The following is a 25,796-nucleotide window of genomic DNA, read 5'->3' on the forward strand; positions in this document are numbered from 1 at the left end:
CGATTTTGGCTCTCTGCTGCTTCTTCCTAATTGGGCTCTTCTCTGTGTTGGGAATAAATATTTATTGAGCACTGTCTGTGCTGGGCATTGTGCTAGGTGCTGGGGCGGGGGAGTAAGGGAAGAAGGGATAGGACATAAAGTAGGACACTCTGCCCCTCCCCCAAGAATCCTATTATCACAGACTAAGAATTGCAAGAGACCTCAGAAGCTACATCTAGTCTAAACACTTTATTGGATACATCAGGAATCTGAGGTCCAGAGATGTTAAGCACTTGCCCAAACTCACACAGTTTGTGATTTGAATCCAGGAGTTTATTCTTATCCTGATTATATTCTATCTTAAACTTTTTCCACTTGTGACCCCCTTTTGCCCAGGAATTTTTTACTCTCTCCCAAGTATAAGCATACAAAACCAACCATTTACTGATAATAAATCATAATTTCATGACCCCCACATTCAGTTCCATGTGACCATAAGGGGTCACAACCCACTGTTTAAGATTTGCTCTAGTTGAGGCACTATTAAATAAACATTCAAGTGATTGAGATTAGGGGAAACGAATACTGTGATATGTGATGATTTCCTGCATTATGTCTTATAAAAAAATTGCCTTCATAGGTAGGTCACCATAGATAAAATGTTCAAAGAAACATATTTGTCTTTTCCATAACTTTTAAATCACTTGCAATTTTTATTCCTTTTAAAAGTTTTATTATTGCCTTTTGTTTTTATACCATGGGCAACTAAGTGGTACAGTAAATAGAACTCTGGACCTGAAGTCAGGAAAACTTGAATTTGAATTCAACCTTAGAAACATACTAGTGGTGTAACGCTCAGGGAAGTCACTGAAGCTCTGTTTGCCTCAGTTTCCCCATCTGTAAAACGAGTATAATAATAGTATCATAGATGATAGCATTATAGACTTATAGCTGGAGAGCACTGTTAAGGGACAGGTCAATTCTCCAAGAACCTCCACAGCCGTGGATCATAGCATCTGAAAGAGTTGCAGGGCAGCCTTTGCTGACACAGGTGTTGCAGACGGGGAATGAGATAAATTGGAGGCAGAGGGAAGAGGAGAGAGGTCAGACAGTGCAAACGGCCTCTTAGTCTCCTTGTACCATCCTCTCACAAGAGGAGATCCATTCTGGGTTGGATCTCCAGCAACCACTGTCAGGTGGCTCCTGTGTATTTCAGCAGCTCTCCCATGTATTCCAACAGAGCGCAGTAGAGATCACTGTCTAACCCCTTAGTTTTTAAATACTGTATTTTATGTTTATATTGCCTTTATTTAATATAAGAGTACTGGATCTCAAGACAGTTCAGATTCTGACTCTGTCTCTTGTTTCATGGATGACTTTGGAAAATTCTATAGTCTTTTTTTTTCCTGAAGCAATCGGGGTTAAGTGACTTGCCCAGGGTCACACAGCTAGGAAGTGTTAAGTGTCTGAGGTCAGATTTGAACTCAGGTCCTCCTGATTTCAGGGTTGGTGCTCTATCCACTGTGCCACTTAGCTGCCCCATCCTATAGCCTTTTGTTGGAGCCCAACACGAGGAGGATAAACTAACATCTCTAAGATCCTGTCCAATCTAAATCTATTATGGTATGATCCTCTCCCTCTTTCCTATCCCAAGAACCAGCTGTTGTTAACACAGTATGCTAAAAAGGAAAGGTATGGAGGGAGAGAAAATCATTGAGCAAAATTAATCAGCCAAATTTGACAAGATATATAATTTTCCACCTCCACAGTCTTCTACTTCTGCAAAAAGAAGGGAGGGAGAAAAGTGCATTTTCTCATCTTTTTACCAAGGCTAGAATTTTACCAGTATGTGGGTCTCAGAAGCTTCACAGACCCTGAAAACTCACTTGGATCATGCAGCAGTGAAATAGAGGGGAGGGGAGCAAGGATTCAACAGTCCTTCATAGTCAATAACTAGAGCGTTATCCTAATTGCATCTCATGCCTACCCAGTAGCTCTGGGCTTCTCCTAATTCACCCACATTGCATCCAGCTAAAGGGCTTGGTTCCGGGAAGATTTTCGAATTTGTTCTTCATTGAAATTAATGTTTCAGACTATGGCTTCCTGTGGCTTTCCTATCTTACCTCTAAGTTTCTTAGCAACCACAGTTCTGTGAGTGATGCTATGATGGAGAACACTCCCTTCCTAATATGAATAGTATCCATGGGACTTGCCAAACTCTTGGTTTGTAATGAAATTTGGGCCCATAAGATGTTGTCTTTATAATAATAACAACTGATCTGTATATAATGCTTTTAAATTTGCTAAGCCCTTTACATGTATTAGGTCATTTGGTCTTTACAATTTTGTGAGCTAAGTACTACACATACCAATTACAGGGTCCTAGATCTGTTTTATAAGTGAAGAAATAGGTTCAGAAAGGTTTAGTAACAGTTAGCAAGTGTCAGAAGCAGGCTTTGAACTTAATTTTCCCTGACTCAAGATAAAAACACCAGTACCCATCTAGGGCTGGGAAATGTTTTTGTTATACAGGTCTTTTTTTGCTATGGTGAAATTTATGAGCTTGTTGAGATAGGAAGAAAAGGAAGTGAAATATGAGGCTAAAAATTATAAAAACTTACATTTATTTAGTACTTTAGAGTTTACTAAGTTTTCTACATACCTGATCTTTGCTTTTCACAAAAGCCCTCAAGATGAAAATATTGGAGAAACAGGGAGAAAATGGGCCACCTGATATATTGTTAGTGGATCTGAGAATTGGCTTAACCATTCTGAAAAGCAGCTTGGAATTGTGCTTTTAAAAGGATGGGTAGGGAGATGAGAAAATATCCATACTCTTTCATCTAAATACCTCACTTCTGGGCATGTACTCCAAGGAGGTCAAAGATAGGAAAAAAAGTCCCTCCCCCCAAAAAAGTACTAAAATATTAATCACAGCCCTTTTGTTAGAGCAAAACTAAGTTTCCAAAAGCAAAGTAGATTGCTTATTGATTAGAGAAAGAAATTGTGCTACACAAGAATAACAATATTACTATTATATACCCGTACAATGAATGTGATCAGTTCAAAGAAGCATGGGAAGACTAATATGAATTGATGCACAGTGAAGTAAGCAGAAACAGGAAAACAACAAAGTCAAGAACTACAATAGTGGACTTGAAGTTTGTCCATTATCACTTGGGAAAAGAGCCTAATGAGTGGAGCCTTCCCTCTCCATGGTCCTGATGAATAAATCCAACATCCCTTGGAGGTGGCAATATCCCTTTCAGCTTGGGTATTTCAAGTATTAGGGAACTTAGGAGTGTGGTGACATGTGGAGGAAGCAGGGAGCTGTCTAAGCATCTGGTTTTATTGTTTCAGTGTGTCTTAAAGTCATATATTTGGCACTAGTCCTAAGGTTATATGAGATGAGGTATACCCAGAAGGTACACCAGTACATGGCACAAATATTTGATTTCTCCTTCTCTTCTTCAGAGTTATAATAAGGAATTTTGATCTCTAGAGCAAGCAGTAAATGCAATCTCCGATCTCATGAGTTTGAGAGGTCTGAAGTCCTTGAATTGGGGATTGGCTGCCTAGTGGGAGGGGTTTTTGCCTCTACATATAGCCTTCTCAGAGGAAATGACCATCACAAGAAAGATGAGTTTGGCTGGTCAGAATATTTAAACTCTGGTCTTTGATAGAGATCTTGGATAGTGCTCAATAGAGCCACAAGCCTCATGGAGTCTAACTTCTAAGAGATATAATAAATGTGAGAGATAATTTATGTTTTACATACAAGTACATATATGTACTTGTGAGTCTTGTGTTTTCAGCAGTTCTTTTGAGGGAGAGAAAAGTAATAGCTATCTTTTCTTGGCATCCATTCCTTTGTCTGTTGAATAACTTTTCTAGCATGGGCCCTTTTAAGGATACCCAACTTGAGCTAAACCTTTATTTTAGAGGCCAGAAAGTGGGGAATAAGTCTAACTTCCCTTTCTTTAGGGTCAAGCTTCTTTAGGATTAAATTCAATTGGACCCAGATCTTGACCCCCTTGTAAGCTATCCTTTGAGCTACAGGTGAACGTTGTCACCACTCTTTGGCTTCCTAGTAACTTTGATTTCCTGAGACTTGGCATCTGTTACAGAAGAGAATCTCCTTCATTGTAGGATACTGGCCCCAGAACCCAAAAGATTCAGGATTTCTGATGGACAGGAACAGGCTCCTTGCTGTCTCTAATATCCTGAGATCCTGTATCTGTAATGGATATGAGTCCTCTTCAGAGTTTGTTGATCAACCCAATACCCAGACTTGACAAATAAGTGCCCCTCATCCTTCATATCAAGTCAAGCCTAAGAACAAATTGATGCTTTATCCCAGTTGCTTAAAAATCAAGTTCATTCATTGTTCCTTTGGAGTGCAGATCTTGGGGAGTTGTTTGGAGGAAGATGTGGTAGGGTGTAAGCAAGGATAATACCTATTAATTCCAGTTAAAAAGCAAGGACTCTATTTTATGTTTATATTGCCTTTATTTAATATAAGATCTCAAGATAGTTCAGATTCTGATTCTGTAAGAGTCCTGCTATTAGGGGGGGACTGAGATCAGTGAGTTGTTTCAGTTGCTTCCTGAGCTTCAAAAGGGTTAAAAATAATTGTGTATCCAAATTAATTCCAAGGCACCAATATTGTAAGTATTGAGCATGGAAGGCACCTAGCTGCCTAAGAAGGGGTAAATCAGCCTAGGTCAGAAATGGAGCAAGTTATAATTTCTGTGCCCAATGAGCAGAATTACGCATTGAACCTGTGAATGTCTGCTGCATTTCTAGCCTGGGCAGCATAAGAAGATCCAGTGTCAAAAATAAATAAATAAAGAGGAAAGCAGAAAGGAAGCAAATTTCACCACTTGCCAGTGGAAAGAGAGGAAGCAGTTTTACTGTGTGAGCATCAGCTCTCCAGAGACAGTGATGCTGCCAAATGTCATTATGTCAGCCCTAGTTACCTTGCTTGACATGTTATTGGTGTGGTCAGCTGGTTAGATTCTAATAATAATGAAGTCTGTCAGTGTCCCTGCTGATTTTATATCTATAATAATCCCAAGCTTTTAATGTAGTGTCTCTTTTCTTGATAGCTCAAAGCCCTTTACCCATTATTATGTGAACTTGCTGGAGGGCTTTCTGTGAGCTAGAGAAATTCGAGGCAGGCTTGAGAAAGTAATTAAGAGAAATGGGGCAATGGGACCACGCCCAACCTCCATTACAGGCAGGGTGGCTTTAGGTAGAAATATGGATTATAGATCAATTACTGATCTGTATTGGTAGAAGAAATTTCTTCAATGGGCATACCCTGGATGGGGCAGTGGAGACAGCACTGGGTCTGGAGTCCTGAAAATCCCGAGTTCAAATTCAGCCTCAGACATTTTTAAGCTGTGTCACCCGGACAAGTCACATAACCTTGTTTGTCTCAATTTCCTCATCTACAAAATGAGCTGGAGAAAGAAATGGCAAACTATCCAGTATCTTTGCCAAAAACCCCAAATGGGATCACAAAGAGTCATATATGATTACGCAACAACAATTCATCAAGGAAGTCATAAATCTGAGACCAAGTAAGGGAGTGTCTGAGGGACCAGGGTAAGATTTAGCCCTCGGTTTCCCTAAGGTCCTTTGACTCCTCTAAGCCTCCTTTTCTTTAAATTGGGATGATAATAGTTGTAGGGTTTACAACATGGGGTTGTTGTGAAATTCAAGGTAGATAATTAAAAGAAAATGTCCCTGAAAACTTTAAAACAAGAAGAGCAGCATAGTTAGACAGAAGGGTGAATCAAGAGGAGGAAGAATTTTTTAACTGAAAATCCCATTCTATGTTTCAGAAACAGCTAGTTTCATAAAAATAACACAAGTGGCCTCTTCAGAAGCACTATTGTTACAAGTTGCCTTCATTGGTTTCCAGCTTTCAGGAAAGGAAATACTCATTAATTCCAGAAAAAAAGTGAGACAGGTGACCTTGCACAGCCCTTCCTCATTTAAATCCAATTCACTTGCATGTCATAGAATCACCTCTATCTTTGGACAAACCATAACAGGATCGTGGAATTTAAAACTAGAGGAAACCTGAGAAATCATTGAATTCAACCTCATTTTACAGATGAGGAAACTGAGTCCTGCAGATGGTCAGAGTCTCACCCAAGATTACACAGATATTAAGTAGAATATCTGGAATATTGTTTTCCCCAACTAAATATAAGGTTTGGGGGGAATGAGACTATTTCATTTGTGTGAAATTTCATTTTAGGCAAGTAGGTAGCCTACATTGGAACCTCAGGCATTTATTAGCTGTGTGATTCTAGACAAGTCACTAGAACTCTGTCACAATTTTCTCATCTCTAAAATGGGGAACCTCCAGGGTTGTTGTGAGGACCAAAAAAATTATATAGTTTTAGAAACTTTAAACTTTAAAACTAGCTATTGTTGTTATTGTCTCTATATCTCCAATGTCTTTCATAGTGCCCATAATGTAGAAGGTCCTTAATATATGCTTGTAGATTGATTACTTTGAGAAGGAAGAAAGGAAACACACATTTATTTAAAAAGACCTACTATGTGCTAGGCACTGTGTTAAGGAATGTACAATTATCACAGCCAAGCTATGAGGTTGATGTTATTATCATCCCCATTTTATAGACAGAAGAAAGTAAGGTAGGTAGAGATTAAATGATTTGCCCAGTCATAGAGCTAGTTAGTATCTAAGACTAGGTTTGAACTCAGGTCTTCCTGATTCCAGAGCCAGTGCCCTATCCCCTGCACCACCTGGCTTCCCTTATCAGCACTCTTACTCTCCCACTTTATTATTCTATCAACTAAAATAATATAAACAGAGCCCTTCACAAACCTTAAACTCGTCACCATAGCACCTAGCTGCCCTAGGCAGAGAGGTGAAGGATGGATCACTATTTGCATCACTGGAGTACTCGTGGGCCCACAGATTCACAGCAAACAAGGACATAGTCCAACCACATCATTTTATAGATGAAGAAACTGGAGACATGAGTAATTTGTTCAAATTCATTAAGTAATAGGTGACAGAGATAGGATTTGAACCCAGATCCTTTGACTCCCAAACTAGCTTGCTCTCCACTGTACCATGCTGTCAGGAGAGTACCGACAGAGGTGAGATCACCCATTCAAATGTCATGTGGTATTGCTCCAATTAGTGAAGCTTCTGTCCTTGCACCTCTTTGAAGACTTTCTCAAAGTTAAGTGAATTTGTGGTCGTTTTCACTTTCAGGCAGGATTCAAAACATTCACTCTTCCATAGACTTCTTGAATTTTTTTTTTAATGAAAGACAATCATCGATTCTCTGGCATTTCTCTGAGGACAGAGACTCATGCTTGCCTGTTAATGAGATGACTCATCACACAGGTACAGACTCATTCTTTTATTTTAGCTAAAAAAGCATCCTGGATAGACTTTAAGAGCTGCTCACAGCTCCTGAGGGCTAGTTGCCAACCCTGCCACAAACTATTGAAATATCCCGGAAATGCCAATATTTCAACAAATAGTAACTGAATGAATCAATTCAGTAAGCATTACAATAAAGACAGACATGTCATAAAACTTTGAGAAATTTAAAGAGACAGGTAATCACTGGCCAAAGAAATATCAATCACCAAAACATTCATATGTGTTTATAGAACACACATGTGTTATATGTTCTTGGGGATATGAGTGTCTATAGTCATTGGAAGTACAATGTCCATGATTCTCAGCAAAGCAATCTGGGTTGGCTAGGAGATAGCAGATAATCATGACAGCAAATATTTTCAGACATCATATCTTCTCTCACAAAAGCCCTGTTTGGATACCATATTATGACATGGACATGATCTGATTCTTGAAAATTAAGCTCAGGTTGCTTAAGCCTTGGAGAATTTTGTCATGATGGAAAATCCTTGCACTGCAACTGTGATCCTGATAATTCTAATTGCAGCTTGGAAGATCAGACTGAATAAGGACAGAGAGACATAGTAATGCAAGATTGGCAACTAGGTGATGAAGTCTTTTTTTAAAATAACTTTTTATTGACAGAACCCATGCCAGGGTAATTTTTTACAACATTATCCCTTGCACTCACTTCTGTTCCGATTTTTCCCCTCCCTCCCTCCACCCCCTCCCCCAGATGGCAAGCAATCCTTTACATGTTAAATAGGTTACAGTATATCCTGGATACAATATATGTGTGCAGAACTGAACAGTTTTCTTGTTGCACAGGGAGAATTGGATTCAGAAGGTATAAATAACCCGGAAAGAAAAACAAAAATGTAAGCAGTTTATATTCATCTCCCAGTGTTCTTTCTTTGGGTGTAGCTGCTTCTGTCCATCCTTGATCAACTGAAACTGAATTAATTCTCTTTATCGAAGAGGTCCACTTCCATCAGAATACATCCTCATACAGTATCGTTGTTGAGGTATATAATGATCTCCTGGTTCTGCTCATTTCACTCAGCATCAGTTCATGTAAGTCTCGCCAGTCCTCTCTGTATTCATCCTGCTGGTCATTTCTTCCAGAACAATAATAAAGTGATGAAGTCTTTATCGAAGATGACCCACAAAACTGATAAGCCAAACTGTCCCTTGCCTCATGGTGATGGGCCATTGCCAGTTGACTCGGATGCCTCTGTAGGAGAGAGTGAAGCTGATGACTTTTTTAAAGTTCTGCCTCACTTAAATCCAATCCATCCAATCTAATCCCTGAGGCTGATGTTAGTGGTCCTCTTCAAGAAAGAACGATGAACAATAATCCTCATGGGACTCCCTTCCACTTCCTCAATAACAGTGGCTAAAAGCATACTAAGAGTCACAAAGTCTTCGGTATGTCTTCAACTATTCCTTTTATCATTGGAATTCATAATCAATCAATAAACCATCATTTATTACACATTACATGCTAAATTCCAGACCCTGTACAAGAGTCAGGGCAGAGTGGTAGACAGGTGATTTGGAAATCAGGAAGATATGGGTTCAAAATCCAATAGTCTAACTGTAACCCTAAATTCATACTTACTCTATGACCCTGGGCTCATGCAACTTCTCAGTGTCCTCAGGCAACTCTAAGTTACAGGTCAGGAAATACTCTGCATTAGTAGAGGTGGGGAGATGCCTCACTAAGGATCCTGTACACAAAAAAAATTATAGGTCTAATCCAAAGTATATGTCTATATTATAGCTCTAGAAATTATGGGTCTAGTCCAAAAATATGTATTATATATATGTTAATATTATATATGTAATATGTGTATATTATATACATATAATAATCTATGATTATTAACCCTTTTAAGAGAAGAAATAAGGTTAGCCTGGCAGGACTTGTTGATGAAGCCATGATGATGCTTTGTGATCACGGCTTTCTTTTGTAAATGTTCATTAACTATCATTCAAATCATATGTTTTAGAACTTTTTTAGGAATTTAAAGTAAAGACTCCATTCTCCCCCGCTTTTATACCAAATGGAACATAATGCTTTTCTCCTGTCCTTGCCCACCTTTCCTCTTCTCTGCAGTCAATTTTAGAGGTCACTGATCATGACTCAGTAGTAACATCCACCAGTTATTACATAAACCCTAGCTACTAGTGATGTTAGGACCACATTGGTACTTGAGAATGTGGTCATTTGGGCCATGCAGGCTCCCTTACCATCCTCATTAAGGACAATTTTGTGTTTTTTTTCTTACTATGTCTTCTTACTCTTGGGGGGGGGGGATCAATTCCCTCTTAGCAATTTTTCTTCTGCCATTTTCAGAGCAGAGACAAAAAAAGTGAAATTGGTCAGCTCTAACTCCTTTTTGTTGTCCTTTATTATTGTCTTATAGAAACTAAATAGCCCTCTTATTCTCCTTTGATCTTCCTCTTTTCCCCAATAAAGTTAAAAATAAATCAAACGCAGGCTATTGTCCTTTAGGTTCCCTTACCAGCCTCATGGGCAGCTAGGTGATCAAGTAGTTAGAGTACCCCAGCCTAGAATCAATAAGACTCATTTTCCTGAGTTCAAATCTAGACCCAGATATTGATTAGCTGTGTCACTCTGTGTAAGACAGCCCGGTTTGGCTTAGTTCCTCATTTGTAAAATGAGTTGGAGAAGAAAATGGCAAAAACTTCTCCAATATTTTAATTTTATTTATTTTTTTAATGTTTTCCCTCAATTATATTCAAAACAAAAAAGTACATTTTGTTTCTAAAATTTTTGAGTTTTAGGTTCTCTCCCTTATCCCTATTCACAATTAAGAAACCAGTTGTGAATTATGCAAAATTTCTCCAATGTTCTTGCCAAGAAAAGCCCAAATGGGATCAGGAAGTCAGACAGGACTAAAAAAATGACTGAACAACAACTAACCTCATCTAATTTCCAACATTATTTATTCCTGAGACTATTCTTATAGACTCCACCATTCTTTTGCATTCACCCCATAGAACAGAAATTCTTTGAAGGCAGGAACTGTTTCATTTTGTCTTTGTAGCCACAACACTTAGGAATATAATAGGTAGCTAATAAATATTTGATTGACAATTTATTTATCCTTTGTAACTGGTATTCTCATTCTATCTTCTGTTCATGTCTTTCAAAAGTAAGTTTTAAAAATTCTCTGTATGTTTATATCATAGTCCCTTCTAGATTTATACACCCTGCCACCACTCTAGAATTGGACTTTCCCTATTCTAGGGAAGAAGGGGAGAGAGAAAACAATTAAGGAAAAAAACAATTGTACATTTAGTGTTCCCCATAGGAAAACCTATGTCAGAATAAGATGTGTTTCTTTCTCACTTATGTATCTGTTATTTATTATATCACATATAGCATCAATCCCACCAAGTTATATCCATAGTCAGTCTCCGAGATTGATAGGTTGGAGAAACTTTGTTCCTTGCTCTTTGTGGTATCAATGTGAAGTTGGCTCTAGAAATCAAAAGCACCCTCCTGATCACCTTTCAGATTCACTCAGTAATTCACTCAAAATGTGCTGCTGTTCATTTGCCAAATATCTATTAAGCATGTCCTGAGTTTAAGGCACTGCACTTTATACCAGAGATATATGGATAAAAATAGAGGAATTCCTGCTCTTGTGCTAATTTTCTTTTCTCTCCCCCCACACTTTTCAATAATATTCCATTTTTCCAAATACATTTAAAGATAGTTTTCAACATTCATTTTTGAAAAAACTTTGTGTTCCAATTTTTCTCCCTCCTTCTCTTACCTCTCCTCTCCCCAAGATGGCAAACAATCTGATACAGGTTAAATATGTGCAATTCTATTTTTCTATATCTGTCATGTTGTGCAAGAAAAGGGAAAAAAAAACATGAGAATGAAAAAAGAAACAAACAAACAAGAACAACAACAAATGTGAAAATACTATGCTTCAATCCACATTCAGTCTTCATAGATCTCTGGGTGCAGATGGCATTTTCCGTCCCCTGTCTATTGGAATTGCCTGGAATCACCTCATTGTTGAAAAGAGCCAAGTCTATCACCGCTGATCATCACATAGTCTTCTTGTCACTGTGTATAATATTCTCTTGATTTTGACTGAACTAACTTTTATTGGGGAAAATAATAACCCTAACAGTTGACATTCATACAATGCTTCCAATGCTAAGTGCTTTGCAAGCATCATCTCATTTGATTGTCACAACTCTGGGAGGTGGGGCAAGGTAGTAAAGAAGTAAAAATGAGGTATAGGATCCCTCTTTCCAGCATTTCGTCAATAAAAAAGACAAAGCAATGGCTCTTATATTGATAGTAGTTTAAGCAACGGTGAAAGATAAATAAAGATGACTATCCCTATTTTACAGATACACATCAAGCTAATTGTCTGGGGTCTGATAGACATTAAGTTTGCAGATGGCATTTGAACCCGTTTCCTAACTCCTAAGTTCAGTCAGTGCCTTTTCTATTTCTGAAAATAACTTGAGAGGATAGTATCATCACAGGGAAGTTTTCAAGGGGAGCTTCCAACAAGGTTCTGGGGTAATCTAATGTTTAAATGAAATGGAAATTTGAGGATAATAGTAATAATAATAATAACAGATGATGGTGATGATGATGATGATATTCTTCAAAATCACCTGACTTAGTACAAATAAATGTTTGTGTCTTGGAGAACAAAGATTCCTGATATTGAAAATGAATGTTTTTTAATAAAAAGCAACATTGAAAAGTATTCTTTGTTATACCCCTCTTAATATGGGGCCTGAGACAGCTAATTACCTATTTTGTCTAAATAAATAAAAATTGACTTGGTTTAAAAAAAAGAGAATAATAATAATAATCAAATATCAATTACATCGTTTGACTTATCACTCTCGTGATGTCAACCTAATGTCTGGCACATGGGAAGTGCCTTAATAAATACATGTTGGTTGAACGATGTATAGAATGATACATTTTGCCTGATCCTTCTTGAATGGAGAATTTGGGGATAGGAAAAAAATATGAACAGGAAGTCCTGTCCCTTTGCTCAGTCACCCTCTCCCTCTTATTATGAATTAGAGAATTCTGTCCCACCTGTTGCCATTACCCTAAGACTTCAGAAAAACCTCCAGAGAAAGTGCCTGCAGAGCAGGGCAACCCGCACCACAGCAATTTAATATTGCTGCCCTCGGCCCAGGAACTAAAGAGACAAGCAAATCACAAAAACTGAACAATACTCCCGAGATGCTGTTGCTGAGGCTGCATTCTGGACACAGAAAGGAATTCCTCCAGTGAAAAACAGAAACTGGAGGATTAGCTTCCGAGTGCCACCCCCAGGCCCCGCACTGAAAGCTTCCAGGGGACTGGTAATCTACCATGGAGAATGAATTTCACACTCTTCAACTCTGGCTTCCAGGGTGTGAAAATCGGGACCCTTCAGGGTAATTGGTGGCTTTTCCAATCCTGAGACTTGGCCAGAGATAAGGCTCCTAGCCAGATCTCAGGAACTGGTCATGGTGGGGGGAGATAAGCAAAGGGATGGATATCAGCTCATCATTCCCTTATTCCGATAAGATAGCAGTTTGGCAGGGAAAAAAAGGGCATAGGACTGCTAGAGAATTTGGTGATAATTCTGGCCCTGACACTCACTGGCTTTATGACTTTGAGCAAGTCATTTAATCTCTTTTTACTCCCCCCATGTGTAAAACCGAAATAATTCAACAATAACAACGACAGTCCTATCTGTGTCACAGAGATATTGTGAACATCACTGAATGTGAATGTCCTTTGCAAAGCCAGGAGTATAAAGCATATATTCAGTATTGATATTACCTCTATTATGGCTACATTTCTACTCCAGAACCTCAGAATGAAGAGAGATCTCAGAGATTATCTAAATCACTGTCTCTTGTGACCTGTATCTCTTGTCCACCTCAGCTACACAGAAATGGTCATAGCTCTGATCTTGCCATCACTCATCAGTGTCCTGCCTCCTTGCTCTTGCCTCTGAATCATAATCATTTATCCCTCCACCTTATGACTCTCTGTACCTGTTCTTTGCCTTCTTCAGCGCCTCCAGTCCCTACAGTTCTTTCCCAGGCTATCAGTCTTGTTACATTCTCCTCCCTTCTCTATCTTGATCCCTTAAACTGGCAAACCACTTTGACTCATACTTTCCTCTCCCCTGGAGTCTTGTTTCCCTCTCTTGTAGGTCATGGGTTGCCTCCTCTTGGATCCTCTGCCTTCACTCTGATTCACACAAGTCTGGATAACATCACAAGACTGTGCTAACTGGCTTTGCTATAAATTTGTGTCACATAATCTCAACTCTGGCATGAGGAAATTCTCTTACACTTCCCTAATTCAAATCTGGCCTCAGATACTTCCTCTGAGACCCTGGCTAAATCACTTAATCTCTGGTTGCCTCAGTTCCTCATTTATAAAATGAGCTGGAGAAGGAAATGGCAAATCAGAATAGCTTTACCCAAAAAACCCAATGGACAAAAAGTCCATGGGATCGCATAGAGTCAAACATGACTGAACAACAACAGATCAATCCATTGTTCTCCTCATTTCAAAGACTTTCCAGACTTTTTCTTTCCTCTGTTTCAAGCTCCAAGAACGTACTATTCCCTGATGTTTTGGATTTTCATGGAGGTTCACTACCTCTGGTCTAACATCTTTTCAGGACTGCTTATCCACCTTTGGTGTCCACCTTCACTCAGTTCTCACTTGTGCAGCTCCAGGAAGCTGCAAAATGCACAGCGACCAAACCCAGTAAAACCATTTTAGCCGCCGGGCTAAGCCAGGTTAAGGGTACAGTGAGTTAAGGGGATATCTGCCGCAAGTACGAAAGACTTCCCTCACAGCAATAGGTAGAAGAGAACAGTTGACTCCAATGGCCACCAAGGTGACTGAAGCAGGTGCTATAGAATACTTGGAGGTTGGCCAGGTATCAAAGATGCCAGATCATCCACTGTATCCCGGACCACTGCCAATCATCCTGTCATTTGTCTTGCTACTGGTCTTTGATGACTTTGGAAAAAAGAGAGTGGCTGACTACTTTGTGCAGCTCTACTTCCCTTAAATCTAGTTCATTCTCTAATCAGGACTTGATATCATTATTCTTCTTCAAAAATGAGGGCTAAACAACAACATTTTGCTGGCAAAATCACCAGCTCCTCTGATTCAAAGATCATTTTTCTGCAGATGATTCTCAGGTCCGCTCTTTTGCAGCCCTAACCTTTTCCCCTGGTTCTCCTCCTATGTCTCCTCTTCTCAGACACCTTAGTTGGATCTTATCCAGGTTGTACCCACTAACTGTGAGTGTCCCCCAAGACTGTCCTGGACCTTCTCTTCTCTTCCCTCTAAATTATTTCTCTTACTGATATCATCAACACTCACAATCCAATGGCCATTGCTATGCTGATAATTCTTAGGTCTATTTAGCCAGCCTGAACCATTCTCCTTATACCCAATCTTACATCTCCAAATGTCTATGGGGCAGCTTGAATTAGATAACTCAATGATATCTTAAACTCTATGAGTCCAAAACTGAATTCATTATTCTCCCCCATCCCTCTATAATTCTCCTTTTCACCCAGGGTAACAATCTTCATCTCATTCTTGATTTCTCATTTGCACTTATGCTCCATATCCAATCAGCTGTCAAGTCCTGTTGCTTCCCTCTTCTTACATCAATACTTCAAGGATATAGAGCAGGGGTCCTTTTTAAATAGGGGGCCAGTTCACTGTCCCTCAGACTGTTGGAGGGCCGCACTATAGTAAAAACAAAAACTTTGTTTTGTGGGCCTTTAAATAGAGAAACTTCACAGCCCTGGATGAGGGGGATAATCAATCATCCTCAGCTGCAGCATCTGGCCTGTGCCGTAGTTTGAGGACCCCTGATATAGAGTGTAAACTCCTTGAGAGTAAGGCCATTTTCATTTCTTTCTGTCCCCCTGTCTCTGTCTTTGTTTCTCTGTTTCTACCTATCTCCTCAGCCTTTGTAATACTGGCTGATCTGCCTGAATCAATCCAGGCTGGTGTTTTTTCACTGACGTTGAAATCAACTTTCTTGGCATAAGGCCCTAGGCTTTCTGTGGGCTCATGGTGGCTTCCAGTACAGCCCCTCCTCCGAGGGGCTTCCCTTGTATCCTGAATCTGTGCCCTCCATTAGACCCACTCCTAGTTTCCCATTCGTTGTCAGAGCTGAATTGACAAGCATAGCCAAGAACCAAGAATACTGGACATCTTGCTCATCTTTTGGTTCTACCTAGCTTGAGATGATGACTTATTGACTTATGTTTGGATTGCTCTCTTTGGATAGAAGATTCCAAAGAGCAAGTTTTTTATGGGATTTTGTTTATTTGCAGTACTTACAATAAAAAAGCTTTACCATTTTCAACTGCTACCCCCCTCTTCTCCTCAATAGTCAGTCAGTATATCTTATCACTAGCCCCTAAATTGAGGACCTGAGGCTATTTCTTTCCAAACAACTGCTTTGGCTGAAGCAGCAGGTACCCGGGTATCCAGCACCGTCTTCTCATACTAAGTACAGATTTGGGGGGAAGCCATCTTGGGCTGCCAAGCCTTGCCCTGCAAGCATGAATATTTATCAAGAGACTAAGTAGTTGTTACTGCTAATATCGTCATTATTAACAAATAGAGTTGCTGGGAAAATCCTTTCTGTTAGCCAGTCTATTCCTATTTCAGTGGCTGGATCTGTTTTAAGGATGCACAAAATAAAAGCTGTTGTGAGAGCTTTAGGGGAAGGAGCTGTCTGAATCAACTATAGAAATCCTTAGGGCCTGAAATTGAAATCTGGGCTCCCAGATACAACTGATGAATGATCAGGGACAGGAAGATGGGGGCAGCTCACTAATATGAAAGCTTTGGGAGCTGTTTTCTATTTTCCTTCTTGAAAAGTACATACTTATCTTGTCACAGAGTCAACAGATTTTTGAGGTCTTCAATATCACCTGAACCAAACAACATATACTGAAATAAGATTCCTAGCTACAAAATGCTCAACCAATGTCAACTAATCTTTCAATAAGGGATGCTTAAAGAAAGACTTCCAGTGACAAAGAACCTTGTTCTTGTGAACAGTTATAATTGTTAGGAAGGCTTTCCTTAGATTAGCCTAAATTCCTTTTTTTCATACCCCCCCTTTTTTTTTTTGCTGAGGTAATTGGGATTGACTTGCCTAGGTCACAGAGCTAAGAAGTGTTAAGTGTCTGAGGTTGGATTTGAACTCAGGTCCTCCTGACTTCAGGGCTGGTGCTCTATCCACTGTGTCACCTAGCTGATAAATTCCCTTTTTTCACATTCATCTATTGATCTTTGCCTTGCCCTCTGGAGACTTGCAGATCCAGCTTAAATCCTTTTATATGTGAGGTATTTAAAATACTTAAATATTGTTATCCCTTCCCTTCTAAGTTGAGTATGACACTGAGGTTGATAGTCTGGGTGATGAAGGATGATGGAACCCTCAACAATGATAGAGAAGTTAGAAAGAGGGGAGAATTTTTGGAGAAAGATAATGAATTCTGTCTTTAACATATTGAATTTTAAATGTTTGAGCCAATTAATAGACAGTTGGAGATGCAAGACTGGAGATCAGAAGGAGAGGTTAGGGCTGGACAAGTCAATCTAAGAATCATCTGCATAGAGATGATAATTGAAGCTTTAGGAACTGATGGAATCACCAAGTGAAATAGCATAAAGGGAGAAGAGAAGAGAACTGAAGGCAGAGGAAAATGAGGAAAAAAACCTATACAGAATATTTCAGGATAACAGCCTTGCTAAGAGTCTCAAAGGCAACAAAGAGATAAAGGAGAAGGAATATTGAGAAAAGATCATTGGATCTGTCAATTAAAATGCCATTATTAACTTTGGAGACACCAATTTTAATTCAATGATGAAGTCACAAGTCAGACTGAAGAGAGAGAAGAAAAGGGTGAGCAAAAAGGATGAGAATGTATTCATTGGAGATGGCCTTCTCAAGAAGGTTAACTACCAAAGGGAAGAGAAATATAGGGAGAGAGCTAGTAGGTATGGCTGAATCAAAAGAGGGGTCTTTAAGTTTGGGGAAGGCTACCAAAGGGAAGAGAAATATAAGGAGAGAGCTAGTAGGTATGGTTGAATCAAAAGAGGGGTCTTTAAGTTTGGGGAAGGCTACCAAAGGGAAGAGAAATATAGGGAGAGAACTAGCAAAGGAGGGGTCTTTGAGGATGGGGAAGATAGAGGCTACCAAAGGGAGGAGAAATATAGGGAGAGAGCTAGCAAAGGAGGGGTCTTTGAGGATGGGGAAGATAGAGGCTTGATTGTGGTCAGTTGGGAAGCAGCTGGGATACGGGGAAAGAATGAACATCAGTGGTAGATTGGGGATGACAGAAGGGACAATATACTGCAGAAGACAGAATTGAAAGGGATCACTTGTGTGAGTAAGCTTGGCAATGAGAAGGACCACTTCTTTATGTGAGACAAGGGGCGAAGGAGGAGGCAAGAGAAAAAGGCTTCTGAGAGATATGAAGTGAAGAGGAGAGAAGAGTGAGCTCTCAGTGAATGGCCTCCATTTTTTTTTCGGTGAAATATGAGGCAAGGCTCTCCCCGGAGAGGGAGGCTTGAGGATGGATGGAGATATCTGGAAAAACTGCTGTGCTGAATGGGATCCTAAATGGATCAGGGAGATGAAAAGGGATTGATTTGCTGCAGGAGGACCCAATGGAAATTATGGAGCATAAATTTGTTCTGGACTCAGAACAGTTTTGTGATGATCTCCAGCTTTGTTCAGCATCACACGAATAGGAAAGGAGCCAACAGGTGATGGGAGGGATCCAAGCTTCCACTTACAAAGCCTCTGGATGTCTATAATTTTACTTAAACTTCACAATAACTCTATGAAGAAGTGGTTTCTGTTGTTGTTTTGGATTTGTGATTTTATTAATTTTAGGAAACATCTACCAATGTAGGACAGTAATTCATAGCCACCAACTTAATCATCTTAGAAAACTGCTCGGATTCCTCTGAAATGAAGTGACTTTGCCCATGTCACACAGAACCCACCACTAGGTTAAAATCTAGGATTAAAATAGACAGTGTATCTTTATACAGTCAGAAGGATCTGAGTTCAAATTTGACCTCAGGCTCTTACTATTTGCTTCAGTTTCCTTATCTATAAAATGAGCTGAAGAAGGAAATGGCAAACCACTCTGTTATCTCTGCCAAGAAAATCCCAAATGGGGTCACAGAGAGGTAGACATGATTGAAATGATTCAACAATAATACTGTTATTACCTCCTTTCCAAAAATAGCTATTAGAGACATCTCTTGAATCTGTCTCTCCCTGATTCCAAATATGGACTTCTGTACACTATATTATGCTGCTCCTCACAAATGTTATCCCTATTTTATGAGGAGAAACTGAGCTTGACTCTAAGAGGTTAATAGACTTGGCCAAAGTCACGTAGTTGATAAATGGATAAATTAAATAGCATTTTATGTTTTCAATTCCATGTAAAGATTAGTTTTCAACATCCATTTTTGTAACATTTTGAGTTTCATTTTTTTTCTCCTTTCCTCCCTTACCTCTCCAAAATAACAAGCAAATCTGATACATGTTATACATGTACAATCATTTTAAACATATAAATGGAGTAATTCAAAACCAGGTATCCCAACTTTAAGCTCAGTACTTTCCAGTACATCAGGCTGCTTCCTGGGAGGTGTCAGTGACGGGGAGAAAGGGAGGTTATAGAGACAAGTTAAAAGTGGATATTTGTCAGTAGCAAGTAATAGCAGTTCCCTCTAAATCCCAGAAAATTTCTGTCTTTGTCACAGGCCACTAGACCCTTCAGTGAGGGTAAAGTGACCTTTTGAGCAGAAAGTAAGAGGTGTAATTCAGAGTATCTAAGTGTATATTTCTCCATCAAGTCTTTCCCTTGTTTACTGAGGAGGCTATTTCAAGTAAACCTGTCCAACAGATGACCTCAGGTTCTCTGCAGGCTTTCTTCTCCACTGTTCTCAGTGTGGCATTTTTCAATCTGACTACAACCCACTTTTCCCCAGCCTTGTTTCACATTACTGCCTTTCCTGCCCTATTCCTTCCAGCCCAGTTGGATAAAAGCTATTCCCTCTGACTCAGCAAGCTCTCTCTTGCCTCTGCATTCCTGCAAGCCCTCCACCATCCTTGGAATTCACTCCCTCATCTTCCCTCAGGGCTCAGATCATATTTGACGTCCTGTGGAAAGTCTTCCCTGATACCTCCTAACTAAAAAAGTTCCCCCACCTCGAATTTTCCTAGTGTACCTTGTTTAGATTTTTTCTTCATCTTCATCATACCCTACTTGAAATTTGTATACATCTATGCATTATCCTCTATGCTCATCCCTCCTATATAGAAGAATGGAAGCTTCTTGAAGGCAAAGACTGTTCATTTCCCCCCTCTTTTAATCCTCTGTACCCCACTAGAGTCTTGCATATGTGGCAGTAAACACTTGCTAACTGTTAATTGAATAGAATCCTTCAGAAGAAATATCCCCAAGTTCATTTGATGTCTGTTTTTTTGATGGGAGATGGGAGGCAGGGTGGTCTTTGTCTTTTTGTCCCAATGTCTAGAACCAGTGTAGATACTGAATAGAGAATTTGCTTTATAGTCAGCAAGATCTAGTTTCAAATATTTCATACTGATTTAGTGACCATGTGTAAATCACTTGACTTCTAGGTTATACATTGCAGGGAAGACTCCTGCTGGGATAGAGGAAATCTGATCATCAGATTCTCATACCAGTGAAATCACAGGTCTTCTGCCTTAAAAAAAAACCCAAAAACAGATGAGGAATCGAGCCCCAGAGAGTTTAATTGACTTGACCAAGGTCATACAGGGAGGAAGTAACAGAGCTGGGATTTGAACTCACACCCATGACTTCAAGTAAGTGCTTTCTGCACTACATGGCCCTGCTTCCCCTCGAAAATCGTTCACAAGTAATAAATGTTTGTTGAATCCAGCTGGATAGTTGCCTCATTTTTTGCCAAGATGCCCCCACCTTGGCTGTGACCTCATCCCTCATCTTCACCGCTACCTTCCTGTTGAGGAGAGTGACTGGGACTGAGTCAGGTGGAGATGGAGACCCGGGGTTTTCTTCTCCCCCTTGGAAATTGTGGCTGCAGGGCTGGGAGCCCCGCTGGCACTGCCTGTCCATCTCCTCCAGATTTGCTGAAGGCAGAGCCCAAGAGCTTTAAATGGAGATGTGCTCCTCAGAGCCAAATAACTGCAATAGATTCAAGGCTTTGGGGAATTGGGGATGAAATGAAAAAGAGCTGGGCACTCTTCCCCAGCTTTCCCAGGAGCAGCTGGGGGTGGGGCGGGGAGAGAAGGAGAGAGGGTAGCAGAGAAAGGTGAAGAAGTACAGCTTGGAAGGAGCAGGACTGAAGAGGAAAGAAAGGCAGGTGGCAGCTAGGGTCTAGTGGGTGTGGGCGATGACAGGAATGTCCCCCAGGGAGAAAGGAGGCTGGGGAGGGAGCAGATGTCTCAGATGGAGGATATTCTATCTCAGACATAAAACAATCTCAGACATAAAGGAAGGAGGCAGTGTGCCCTGCACCTGGTGGAGAAAAGGGGACGGGGGAGGAGGAGGGGGGAGGGAGGAAAGCTCTGGGAAGACAAGAGCCTGAGAGTCATCTCCTCAGGCAGCGAGGGGATGGGATGTGTGAAAATTAGATTTTCAGGCTTGACAAGATCTCGGTCCAAGTCTTAAGTGACTAACTCCTGCAGTTGCTGAGGCCGTGGTGGGGGGTTGGGAGCAGGCGATCGTTGCGAAGTCCAGCCAGGGCTGATTGTGGTCCAGCCCCAGATTTCCAATGTCCCTTGGGAGGGAGGAGAGGTCATGACGTTCCATAGGGCTTCTGTCCAGCTAGAGGGAGAAAGAAAGGAGTCCAGAAGGTGTCGTCTCTAGTAGCATCTTCATGATGCTTTAAAGTTTCCGAAATTCTTTAATCTGTTTTCTCATTTGATCCCAACAGCCACCTTGGTGGTGTGGGTGCTGTTGTCCCCATCATTCTCACCACAAAAAAGGAAGTTGCAGGTAAGGTGACGTGCCTCAGTTTACCCAGCCAATTAAGGCTCAGAGAAAAGATTATGAGTTTAGATTTTCCTGACTCCACAAGTAATCCTCCATCTACTGCATCAATTGACTGTTCAGTTTGAGAATTGGGGACCTCTAGGTGGGTACAAGGCTCTAGGAAATGGATCAGGTACCACCCTGCTAAGGACTTTACAATTCTTATCTCATTTGATCCTCACAAAAAACCCCTGAGAAGTAGGTGCTGTTATGATCCCCATTTAACAGATGAAGAAACTGAGGCAGACAGAGGTAGAGTGACTTCCCCAGGATCTCACAGCTGGTAACTCTCTGAGGCTGTATTTGAACTCAAATCTGTCCTGAGTCTGGGCCAGTGATCTATCCTTTGGGCCATCTAGCTGCTCTTATTCATATATGCAATCAGTCTTCAAGTTTCATTCAAATCCTGAAGATTAAACTATAGACATCAACTCTCTAGACTATCTGGTATAAACAGGATGACCTTGACTGCCAGTTGATTTACTGACATAGACAGTTAGCATAGTTAGCATACTTTGTTTGGGGTCTTTTCTCATAAAGGGTCCCACTTTCCCTCTTGTTAATTATAAGTTCATTAAGAACTATGCCTGCTTCTTAGCCTCATAAGAAAGCTTTATCCCTCGACCTGGAGATGATTTGAGCCTGTGAATTCATTCAGCATGACTCCCTTCTTCCATAAATTGTTGCACTTTATCGTGACTTGTTGTTTATTTCACAATCTTCCTTAATTCCCTTAGAGAGTTCCATATCCCAACTGGTAGAGAGAGCTGGGACCAGGATAGGTCAATAAGGGAGCTGCCTAGAGAAGAACATGTAGGAAGAAAAAATGGAAAGAAGAACACTAAAGTATTATTTTTTATGAATCTGCATATATATGTATATATATGCATACATATATAAATATGAATATGTATACATATATATAGCTAAAAAATTTTGCTGGTAGATAAGTAAGTAGGTTTTTACTTTGTAATAAAGTCAAGTTGAATATATTGCTGTGAAGGCTCAAAGGCCACCATGGACAGCAACTGGGGATAAAAAGGTATGGGTACAATTTATCTATCAATCTTTTCTATCAGTGCTTTCTCCCGGCTGGGCTATTGGAGTTATATAGCCCTAGAATGGTGTACACTTCAGACTCTAATCTCATTGGAGCATGTTCTGCAGAGGTCCTCCACCCCAAACCCACCTGGATGTTTCCTTTAATGATTTTGACAGGATGAACAGACTCCAGCAAAAGATCGTGCCCTTAGTGGCAATCCAGTAAGATTCAGAGAAGAGCCAGCTAACTCTTTATTGACATACAATTAGCACAGTTAACTTACCTTGTTTGGGGTCTTTTCTCATAAAAGGTCCCACTTTCCCACTTGTTAATTATAAGTTCATTAAGAACTTTGCCTGCTTCTTAGCATCAGAAGAAAGTTTTATCTCTCAACCTGGAGATGATTTGAGTCTGTGAATTCATTCAGCACGACTCCCTCCCTTCATAATTCGTTGCACCTCATCATGACTTGAATATTTCACTTCACTAAGTTCAAAATTTTAGAAACCCAAGGGCCCATGTAAAGGAGCTTTTAATAAACACTGCCCTAAGTTACAGGGGAAAGTGATATATAGTGAAATCTTAAAAAGACAGGATTGAGCTGCATTTTTTTCAATTTTAGTAGTATTTTATTTTTTCAAATTACATGCAAAGATATTTTTCAGCATTCACCTTTGCAAAACTTCCTGCTCCAAATTTTTCTCCCTCTCCTCCCCTTTCCCAGGACAGCAAGAAATCTGATATCAATTAACATGTGCAATTCTTCGAAATATATTTCCATATTCATCAAAGGTGCATTTTTTAAAAAAGGGTTCGGTTATAGATTTGCCGGGGAGATGGGGGCTGGGCTATCTTAGAATCATGGAATCGGGAGTGTAGGAATCCCTGCTATGACACAAGAAATGACCTTCCAAGTTTTGATTGAAGTTCTCCAATGAAGGGAAGACCAGTGAGCTCAGCAGGCAGCTCCTTTCACATTTGGACAAACCATTGGGAAAATTTCCCTGAATTCAAGACTAAATTTGCTTCTTTGAAGTTCCCACGAATTTATTAAGCTATTACTATGTGCCAGGCACTTTGTTAAGCACTGGGGATTAGCTGTGGGCTGAACAGAGCAAATCTGATCTCTTCTCAACAGGACGGCTCTTCAAAAACAAAGTGAGTTATCTTGGGGCAACTAGATGGTGCAGTGATTAGAGCGGCGATCCTGGAGTTCAAATCCAGCCTCAGACATGTAACATTTCCTAGGCGTGTGACCTTGCCCAATTGCCACAAACACAAGGTTAATTATCTCTTCTCCCCTTCATCTTTTCTTTTCTAGGTCAAATATGCCCAGTTCCTTCCATGATCCTCGGATGTCATAGACTCAAGACCATCCTCATTATCCTCTTCTGGACACAGTCCAATTTACCTTTTTAAATCGTGATGCTCAGAACCGACTCCTATATGCAGAGAATGTTTGGCCAGAGCATAGTACAATAGGGTTATTCATGCACCTCTTGGGCAACCCAAGATTGTCTTAACTATTTCGGGGCTGCCACGTCACGCTGTTGACTCATTGAGCCTACAGTTCACCAGAACCATCATTCTCATAAGATCTAATTTTCTTTGTTGTTCAGTCATTTCCGTGGTGTCTGATTCTTCAAGTCCGCCTTTGGGGATTTCCTAGTAATGATAACTAGAGTAGTTCGATATTTCCCTCTCCAGCTCATTTTGCAGATGAGGAAACCAAGGCAAACAAGGTTATGTGCCTAACCCAGGAGGACATAGCTAGCAAGTGTCTGAGTCTAGATTTGGACTCATGAAGATGAGGGCCCAATACCTAGCACATTCCTGGTGTATCCTAGGTATGTTGATGTTTGATGTTTGTTGAATGGATAAATGATGGACTGGTCTTCTTGCTGTTCTTCACACACGACATCTATCTCTAGTATTATGTGTCTCCCTTGTCTGGAATGCACACCCTCCTCATCCTGCCCTGGTTCCTTTAGAGCTAAGCTCAAGCTCTGCTTCCTGCCCTCCCCTCAAAATAACTTTGCTTCTCGGTGTCCCAAAAGTCACGACTCATTTGTAAACTTGAGTTTTCGTTGACATATTCTTCCTTGATGGAATTTAAGCTTGTAGGAATGAATGACACACTGAGTGTGGGGACCTACTCTGTGGTAGGGGCAGTTGGGTGATGTAGGGAATAGAGCACCTGGTGTAGTGTCAGGAAGCTCTGAATTTAAATCCCATCCTCAGACTCCCACTAGCTGTATGATCCTGGGTGAGTCCCAAGCTCTGTTTACCTCAATTTCCTCAATTATAAAACTGGGATCATAATAGCACCTCTCTCCCAGGTTGTTGTGAAGATCAAATGAATAATAATTGTAATAATTTATTTTTGAGGCAATGGGGTTAAGTGACTTGTCTAGGGTCACACAGCTAGTAAGTATTTGAAGCAAGATTTGAAATCAGATCCTCCCTGTTCCAGGGCCGGTCCTCCGGCCACCCTAGCACCTGTGTACCCTGCCCATAGTAAGTGCTGCCTAAATGTCAGCTAGTACCACGAGGACAAGGGTTACGAGAGAGCCCTCGGACTGAACCATCACTGGGGATCCAAGTCACCTTTTCTTATCCTCTGGCTCAGAGCCAGTGGCGTGTGGACCTGAAAGCCTCCCCATGATGGCTGCCCTCCCCCCACGCCTGCCCCACTTCTACTCCTGACCCAGAAGCCTCTTACTGGCCGGGGAGACTCCCCTCTCCCTCCCGATATTCTCGGGCTGCATCCTAACCAGTTAGACAAGCTAGCTCGGAGCTAGGGGAGGGCTTCCTCTCCCGTTTCCCAGATGACCCCGACCTCCGCGGCTCCCAGAGGGCACAGCTCCTCCGACACAATGAGACAAAGCCTTCGGGGGGCCGGCGGCCGCGTGCCTGCCGGACCACCTGGGAACCGCTCCTAGAGCAGCACCCGCAGCTTCTCCGCTGCCAAGACCCGCGGCCCCCAGCTCCCGGCCTGGCAGACTGCGTGGGGGAGGGGAACAGCTGGTGGGGGCGAAGCCTAGTGTTTATTGATATTGTTCCCGAGAGCCCTGGGGAAATCAAGGTGAAAGGCAGCAGTCCGGCTAACAAGGAGAAACCACCCCCTGTTTATCAATCAGAGGGCCGAGGGAGCAAAGAAAGATGCCGGGCTCGAGACAATCGTGTGGGGGAGACCCAGGCTGGCTTCCA

This window comes from Antechinus flavipes, chromosome 4 (genome assembly GCF_016432865.1).
Source record: "Antechinus flavipes isolate AdamAnt ecotype Samford, QLD, Australia chromosome 4, AdamAnt_v2, whole genome shotgun sequence".
NCBI lineage: Eukaryota > Metazoa > Chordata > Mammalia > Dasyuromorphia > Dasyuridae > Antechinus > Antechinus flavipes.